Source organism: Pteronotus mesoamericanus, unplaced genomic scaffold, assembly GCF_021234165.1.
Source record: "Pteronotus mesoamericanus isolate MK-2021 breed Mesoamerican mustached bat unplaced genomic scaffold, CSHL_Meso_final contig_347, whole genome shotgun sequence".
Taxonomy (NCBI): Eukaryota; Metazoa; Chordata; class Mammalia; order Chiroptera; family Mormoopidae; genus Pteronotus; species Pteronotus mesoamericanus.
The window spans coordinates 16833701-16841518 of NW_026555137.1; the positions used below are offsets into that span (position 1 = coordinate 16833701).

General features: G+C 47.3%; 1 pseudogene; it reads right to left on the bottom strand.

The window, feature by feature from the left end:
- Positions 1-4852: 4852 nt before the first annotated feature.
- Positions 4853-6926, bottom strand: LOC129073098 (cytochrome b-c1 complex subunit 7-like; annotated as a pseudogene).
- Between the last annotated feature and the right edge of the window lie 892 nt (positions 6927-7818).

Below are 7818 nucleotides of genomic sequence, written 5' to 3' on the forward strand. Positions count from 1 at the left end.
AAGAACTTGCACATGGAAGCAGTTTAGCAAAATGCTGAGGCCCATAGCTTCATAAAGAAATCTTTCTTGATGCTAAAATAAGCATTATTTGGTGGTGATGGGGAGGAGATTAGAGGGCTTGCTGGGAGAGGAGGTGAGACAATGAGTATCATAGTTTTACAGTGATTATGAAGAGGAGGATAAAATAGCTTGCACACACCATCTGTGTGCTGTGTACAGCAAAGGCTGGAATAAACCCTGGCAGCAACCCACAGGTTTCCATATGCATCTTTGCAGAACCAGCCTAGTGCCATAGTGACTTCAAAATTGGAGGATAAAATTTCCAATCACAGCTGATTTGATACCTCTCTGTCCCTCCCCAACTTGGCCCAACTCCAGGCAAAGTGAGGGGACCCAGCAGAAGTCCCATGGCAGCCGCGGTTGGTGTTTTGGAGGCAGGAAGGGGCCAATATTCAAGGGTGAGACAAAGCAAAATTTTGGAAGTGACTATAATTATCCAGGGCATATTTCTTCCTTTTCTGACAGCTGTTCTTTAAACTTTTGACACTGGCCATTCACGCTTGTGCAGTAAAGGGTTGTTAACTCAGTAGGTTTGAGGTTGACTGGTTCCTGAGAGGTAAGCTCTAAGCCCGTGCAATATGCTACTGGAGAAGCGTGATTTTTGTGCACCTGGAGCTCTGAGCCGACTATACAATTTATGGTGGGGCCATGGGCCACATCCTACCGGTGTAGCCCCCACCCAGTTGGAGGCTGAGTCCTGAGGTCAGCCATGTGGGCATCCCATGTTTATGTGACGAACCCCCCACAAAAACCCTGGACATCAAGGCTGAAGGGGGACCCTCTGTGGTCAGGAGTCCCTGCAGGTTGTCCAGCGTCGCTGCTGGGAGAAGTCAGCCCTATCCCTGCGATTCTGGTGAGAGAGGACGCAGGAAAGCTTGAGCCTGGTTCCTCCTGGGCTTTATCCCTTCGCACCACTTCCCTCGGCTGGTTTTAGTATTTATTTTTTAATCTAATTTTGTTTTTTATTTTAGAGACAGGAGGGGAGGTAAACAGTGTCACAGTCTTAAGGGAGCACAAAGAAATGTTGCCAACACACCCTGACGCTCCTATGACGCCACCTGATTTCTTCCAAGCCCCCTTGGGTTAGCTTCCCAGAGCCGGAGAAAGTTCCAGCTGGGTCTCGGGGGACTCTGCGCTCCACTGGGAGAACATCCTCGCTCCCCGGGCCCCGCCCCCAGTTTCTGGCCTACTTCCGTCTAGATTCCGGTTTAAGGCCAACATTTTTTTTTCAATGAAAATAAAAATAAGTTGACTGAGCTTTATAAAAATGTATATTTTTTTTCCATTGAATTACCTACCTTATTAAACGAAGGGATTCCGGGAGAAACCTAGGAACGCCGCTAAAACGGCGCAGCGCTGCCTCCCGGGAGAGGAGAGGTGCGGAGGCAGGTGTGCAGGGCTCCCTCCGCAGCGATCGGGGCTCCCCACCCGCTGCTCACCCCGCTTTCCCCACTCCCTCGGGGTAGTCTCACCCACCCTTTGGAGCCGGCTATGATCAGAAGGCGACGCTGTGAAGACCCCAGCCCTTATCTTCAAGAGAAGCTTCTCCAATCTCCACGTGGGTGCCGGGCAGAAACATCAGCCCAGGGAGGCCGGGTGACCCCGTCACTTCTCAACTCCCCACAGCCCTCTGCCACTCAGCGGCCTGGGCCCACAGCGAATTAATTAACCGCCAGGGGGGGGTTAATTCCCTGCGCGTGTGCTTTCGGAGTCTGCCGCCAGCTCTTCTTCCCACAGCGGCTGCCTTGGTTCGGCCCCTCCGCCCTGGTTTTCCTTTCTCCCCCGCGCCCCCTCCGACCACGCCCCGGCATTGTGCGATACCTGCCAGGGCGCACCTGCCGCACAGCGTTCTAGCCCCCTGATTCCCCAGAGTGGTGGGCGTCTCGGTTCACCACGTCCCCCTCCTCTTCTGCTAGGACTTGCCCTTCAGGCAAAACTATGACTGCCCAAGAACTGCCATTCCCCTGGGCCCTCCCCCTGGACCAGTCCTTCTGCCCAGGATGGGCCCACGAGGCAAGCTAGGTCATCAGAGGCGGGCTCTGGGATCCAAACTGGGTCACAGAAAGAGAGATGGCTTCTGGTGGAGGGAGATAGAAGATGAGACTCTAGAGAATTCAGCCACCACGTGGAGGGAATGAAGCCATCCTGTAGAGGAAGGGACAGAAAGTAATCCTGAGGATGCTTGAATTCTTGGGGCTCAGATGCTCCCTGTCCTTTCTGTGGTTTGCTGGGAATGCATGAGCCTAAGTCAGTCAAGGTTGGTTTTTGTAGGTGTGTGTGGTTGCCTGTGGAAGGAGGGTTATTTATCCCCCATACTGTACCCTGACCCCAGCATCTAACACAGTACCTAGCATATATTAAGTACTTGAGTGATGTTTTTGAGTACCTATTGCCTTTCCCCTCTAGAATAAATCTTTGAAGGCATAAAACCGTGTGTTGTTTCTCTTAGGATGCCCTGCACCGCGCATAGCGCTTGATGCATAGACTTTGCTCAAGAATATTTACTGCCCTTGTCTTCAAGAAAGAAAACAAAGCCAGACTCAAAGTGTGGGGGCAGAGACATAGCAGAGGGGGCACTGGAGCAGCATTTGATGGGAGAATCAGCTGACCACAATGAGTCAATGTGTGGTGCGGACAGAGGAGAACCAGGGATTCGGTCAGCAAATATGCCAGTGGCTGGCCATCTGACTTGGGCGGATGGAGGTGTCTACAGAGAGAATACCAGACAGAGCATGTTTCTACTTTGTTCTCTCAAGGCCCCATGTGCCTCTCTTTGGGCCTGAGGAAGTTTCTAGCACTTTCCACGGTGCCCCAGGAACATGGCTTCAATCAGCTCACAAACAAGCATCTTCGAACACCTGCTCTGTCAGGGTGTGTAGCTATTTTGGATTACTGTTTGTTAAAAAAAAAAAAAAATAGACCACAAATTCCAACATACCAAAATTCTAAAAATGAACAGGAGCTTCTTATTTAATTAGAGTTTTTCCTGGGAAATGGTGATTTTTTTTTTAACTTGCAAGTTCAAAATCTTATCAAATGAATAAAGATAAACTTGGTTAATTTTGTGCACTTAACAGGCAGATTCAGCCCCTTTGAGAGACAGGATTAAAACTGGGGCTGAAGGCAAGTCATGTTGTGGACAAGTGCCTGCCACCCACGTGACTATCATTGAAACCCACAGTTTCCCTGCTTCTGGAGAGTATGTGTGGCTCTGGGTGTGTTAGCTGTCTTTGTTTCCATCTGTCATGTGGGGTGCTTTGGATATAAATCAAGCCACTGTCTCATATGAACATTATCGGTGCTAAATTGAAAAATATCCATCAGCTGAAAGGGAATTAATACTGTTTCCAGTGTGTGTGTGTGTGTGTGTGTGTGTGTGTGTGTGTGTGTAGCCAGTCTGCAGGGCTAAGGCTTGATTCTCCCTACCACCACCTGACCATTTCAGATGGAAAGTAAGGTTATTTCCTTAACATTGTGCTGAGAATGCTAGTCACCTCAGTCCTCCAAGGACAAGTGTCAACGTCAGGCAGGTGGTCCCGGTATCCCAAGTCAAGACCCTAAAAATGTTGTTTTTGCAAAGACACAGGGGTGTCCAAACTTTTGGCATCTCTGGGCCACACCAGAAGAAGAGTTGTCTTGGGCCACACATTAAACACCAAACACTAACAAAACCTGATGAGCAAAAAAGAAAAACAAAACGATTTTAAGTAAACTTAAGATTTTGTGTTGGGCCACATTCATAGCTATCCTGGGCCGTATGCAGCCTGTGGGCTGTGGGTTGGACACCCCTGGTTACAGCTTACACCCATCACCCCATAATTTTCTCAAAGAATGAACTCACTCAGTATTAGCTATTTTTATCAATGGTTCTCAGCCATACTGTATATTATAATCAGCCAAGGACTACTTTTTTCTAATGTAGATGGAGAGTCTCACCGAAGACAAATAAATCAGAATCTCCATAACCATTTTTCTTACTCTCCAAAGGTCCTTCTGATGAGCACTGATGGAACTGATAACTGATCAATACTAGCCCTCTTGGGTGCAGGTTTGTCCGTTGTCCCCTGAAGACCTTTGGTATCTATAGGCAGAACTATTGATCCATCCTCAAGGGCCTTGCTCTGCATAGTGTGGGCCACCAACCAGCAGGCATGGACATCACCTGGACTTTGTTGGAAAACCCACCGTGGACCTATGACATCAGAGCCTGCATGTTCACGAAACTTTCAGGGGAATTACAAGCACATTCAAGTTTGAGAATCATCTCCATGGAGTAACTGGGGCTCAGTCTGGGTGGCACACTGCAATCTGGGAAACTTCAAAACTCCTGATGCTTAGAGCTCAACCCCAGAGATCTAGATGTGACTGGGACACTGGAAATTTTTAAATCTCCCCAGGTAAATTCAGGTGGGCAGGGAATGTTGAGAACCTCCAACTCATATGGCTTTGGAGTTCCTCCAGGGCGTCCATGACTTGCCTTAAGGTGGAGGTCTGAGTCTGCAGGAACAACCCCCACCTCTTCCTCACTGGAGCAAGAATAAAGTCAACTTCAAGCCTGGGCATTCCTTCTGTTTTTAGTGTTTGGAAAGACAAGATTTACATAGGTTACACGGAAGACAGTTTCTTTCCTAGCAGATAAACATTTAAGACATGAATTTTTTTTAAGTTATCATACACATTCACTTAAAGTAATATATTTGCAGTCCAGATGGTTCTAAATTGTACATTTCAGGTTTAACCAACATCATTAAAATACTGAGGGCAGATGCATCCACAGGTTTCAATTACATGATTATTTCTTTGCCCATTCTTCTCTTTTTTTTTCTGTCCCGAATAATCTTGTTCAGATCTGGTTCAAGGTAGAATTTATCCTCCTCATATTCTGTCCATTGCTCTTTAGGCAAGATCTGCTGCCTCATGGGCAGGCTCGGGGCTCTCTTACTGTGAAATACCCATCGTTATCCAGGTTCTCAGAAGCCTTCTTATGGCTTCTCTTACATCCTCATCCACAGGTATTGTATTGTCTTACATCAACCCCAGTTTACCGGATCCTGTGGTATCGTAATACCATTTCAAATACTCTCCAGCCACCGGCTTGATGCAACAGCAGGTCTGCTTGCCTTTTTATTTTTTTTAAGAGAGGGAGGGGCCAGAGGAGGAAAGGAGGGAGAAACAGAGGGGGAGAAACATTGATGTGACAGAGAAACATCGATCGGTTGCCTCTCGTATGCGCCCCAACTGGGGACCTAACCTGCAACCCGGGCATGTGCCCCAACCAGGAATCAAACCAGTGACCTTTCATTTTGCAGGATGATGCTCAAGTAGCTGAGCTACACCAGTCAAGACCTGCTCACCGTTTTGACCTGAGACTCAAGTCATGAAGGTTTTGCGTAAGTCCAATCTCCAGACGGAGGAGTAATCAGCCATCGTAGAGCTACTAATAGCGATTCCCAGAATGGAAAATGGATCGGCATCCTCATGGGAGTGGGCAGAAAAGGGGGGACATGGAACTGAGCTATGTAATACTTGGTGCTGAACCAGAAGAACACTCACGAAGTAAAGCAATGTCTTGGACAAAGGGCTCACTTTTGTTATCTTTAACTCCTCACTGACAGAGCTCAGCATCATGTTCTGTAAAAGGGTAGCTTACAGTTCAGTGCGTTATTACAGAGCAGGAGCTGAATGGTGAATTTGGAGCTGAGAGGAACTGAGTGGGTAGCTGGTGGCCCACCCTTTGGCTACTCAGCTTCCACGTACACCCATCTACACACATTTGATTCTCAGACAAAAACAGAACAACTCTGGTTCTATCTAACGAGATACAGACACTCACCTTGCCCCCCAAAAAGAAGACACACAGTCCCAGCAGTCACTGTATCCATGGCTGACTGCACTAACTTACCTTCCAATTTAGTCATGGTCCCATGGAATGTTCTGTTACCTGAAGACTTCATTGTAATGCTCACCTCAAAAGAATCATAAAAATAAAAAAGAAGATAAGAGAATGAAATGGTGAATATATGCCAATACGCATTGGTATATGAACAAGCAAAGGAAAAATCTGCAAAGTCTCGACGGCCCTCATTTCTTTGACTGGTCACAAGGCATCTTCTTCCAGTGCCCGATCTGTATCTCAGCCAGAACCTCAGCTGCTCCAGACCCTTTACCTGCTGAAGTGACCCAGATCATCATTCCCAAATGGCTTGAGTCCCCGGCTGTCCTGCCTTTTATTTGTTTGTTTGTTTGTTTGTTTGTTTGTTTAGGGTTGCTCTCTGGTTTTCCGTCAGTCTTTCCTATTGGACATGGGAGTCCTCAGAGATGACTCAGTGACGGTCCCAGACACAGTCCTCCTTGCGTCTTTGTGTGACAACAGCCCAATTTACCCTGATAATCAGGATCAACCCCCTTGGCCATTCATCGTACTGTCATCCACATGGTGGGTCAGTGTGGTGCTTTGTGGGACGTCAAGATGATCGGGGTGCTTGCAGAGAGCAGGGTGACCGATGGAGTTGCCCCTTTGGCCCCATCGCGGCACACCAAGTGCCAGGAGCTATGTCAATTTGCTCCAGGAGAGATGCTACATTAGGGACAGTGGCTGCAACTGGAGTGTCGCCACTTGACTCGGTTTCGAATGGTCCCCAGTCATCCCTTAGGGTCCACGCAGCTTCCGCACAGGCCAAATAGGTGAGAGGGCAGAGGAACGCCATTGAGGGTCTTTATGAACTTCTTAAGGTCAAAGATGGAGAGGCCCGGGGAGGCCACAAGAGGACAACACCAGGCCCACATACAGCGTCATCGGTGGTGATGGCCTCACGAACCACCAAGAACCAGTTACTTGGAAGATTTTTCTGCCACCTCGATGGCATGGCTAGACAAGTAGCTCTGGAGAGCGCACCAGGATGTGGACTGTGTAGAGAAATATGGATTACACGCTATTTACAATTAAGTAGTCACTGGTTCCATAACCATGTCAAAGTGTATTGATTAATGGACTGATATCAACTTAAAAGAAGGTCTCCAGGGCCTGTAGCTCTTTCACGGTCAACAGTATTACTCATGACTGCGATGAGGCTTGAGGTCCAGAAGGGCCCTCCTGTAAGTGACAGAAAGTGCCACCCAACAAGGCTTAAGCAAAAAGAGGATGCACTGGCTTATCATTATTATATCCCCAGGTGCAGTCCTGCACAATGGTGCTTCTTATTACAAAGCCACCCACCAGTATCATTTAAATAGTGTGCAAATTACATCATTTACCCATGTAATAACATTATTTCTGGCAAGCCTTTCACTTAAGAATATGCAAGAGCTTTAAAAACTGCGCTTACGCAGAATTATAGATGCTTCCAATTTGACCCATAAAAGCAGGTCAATGCTGCTGAGATTGTTAAGCCTGCAAGGGAAAGGCTATGAGAGGGCTTCTTGGCATTATATGTGCCAAACTGTCATAAATCATTCCTCAGGATTACACATCTAATTCTTTAAGTACACCTTACCCCCCTTCTGATCCGTGTGGTACTCGGGCCTTTGGAAGTCATGCCAGAACTTGGTATTTCAAATGACTTTTTGTGAGGACCTTCCTGTGAATTGAAGATGCGTGGCTTAGACAAAAAGCTAAGTGATTTAGGAACATTCCTAACATTTTTTAAGATACAAAGTCAGCCTTGTATTGGTAGACATGCTTTTTTTTTTTTTTTAGTTTTCACTTGCAAATCTCTCTAAGAAATTTTGGGTATGTTTGGTGGCCCTCATAAGCTTCAT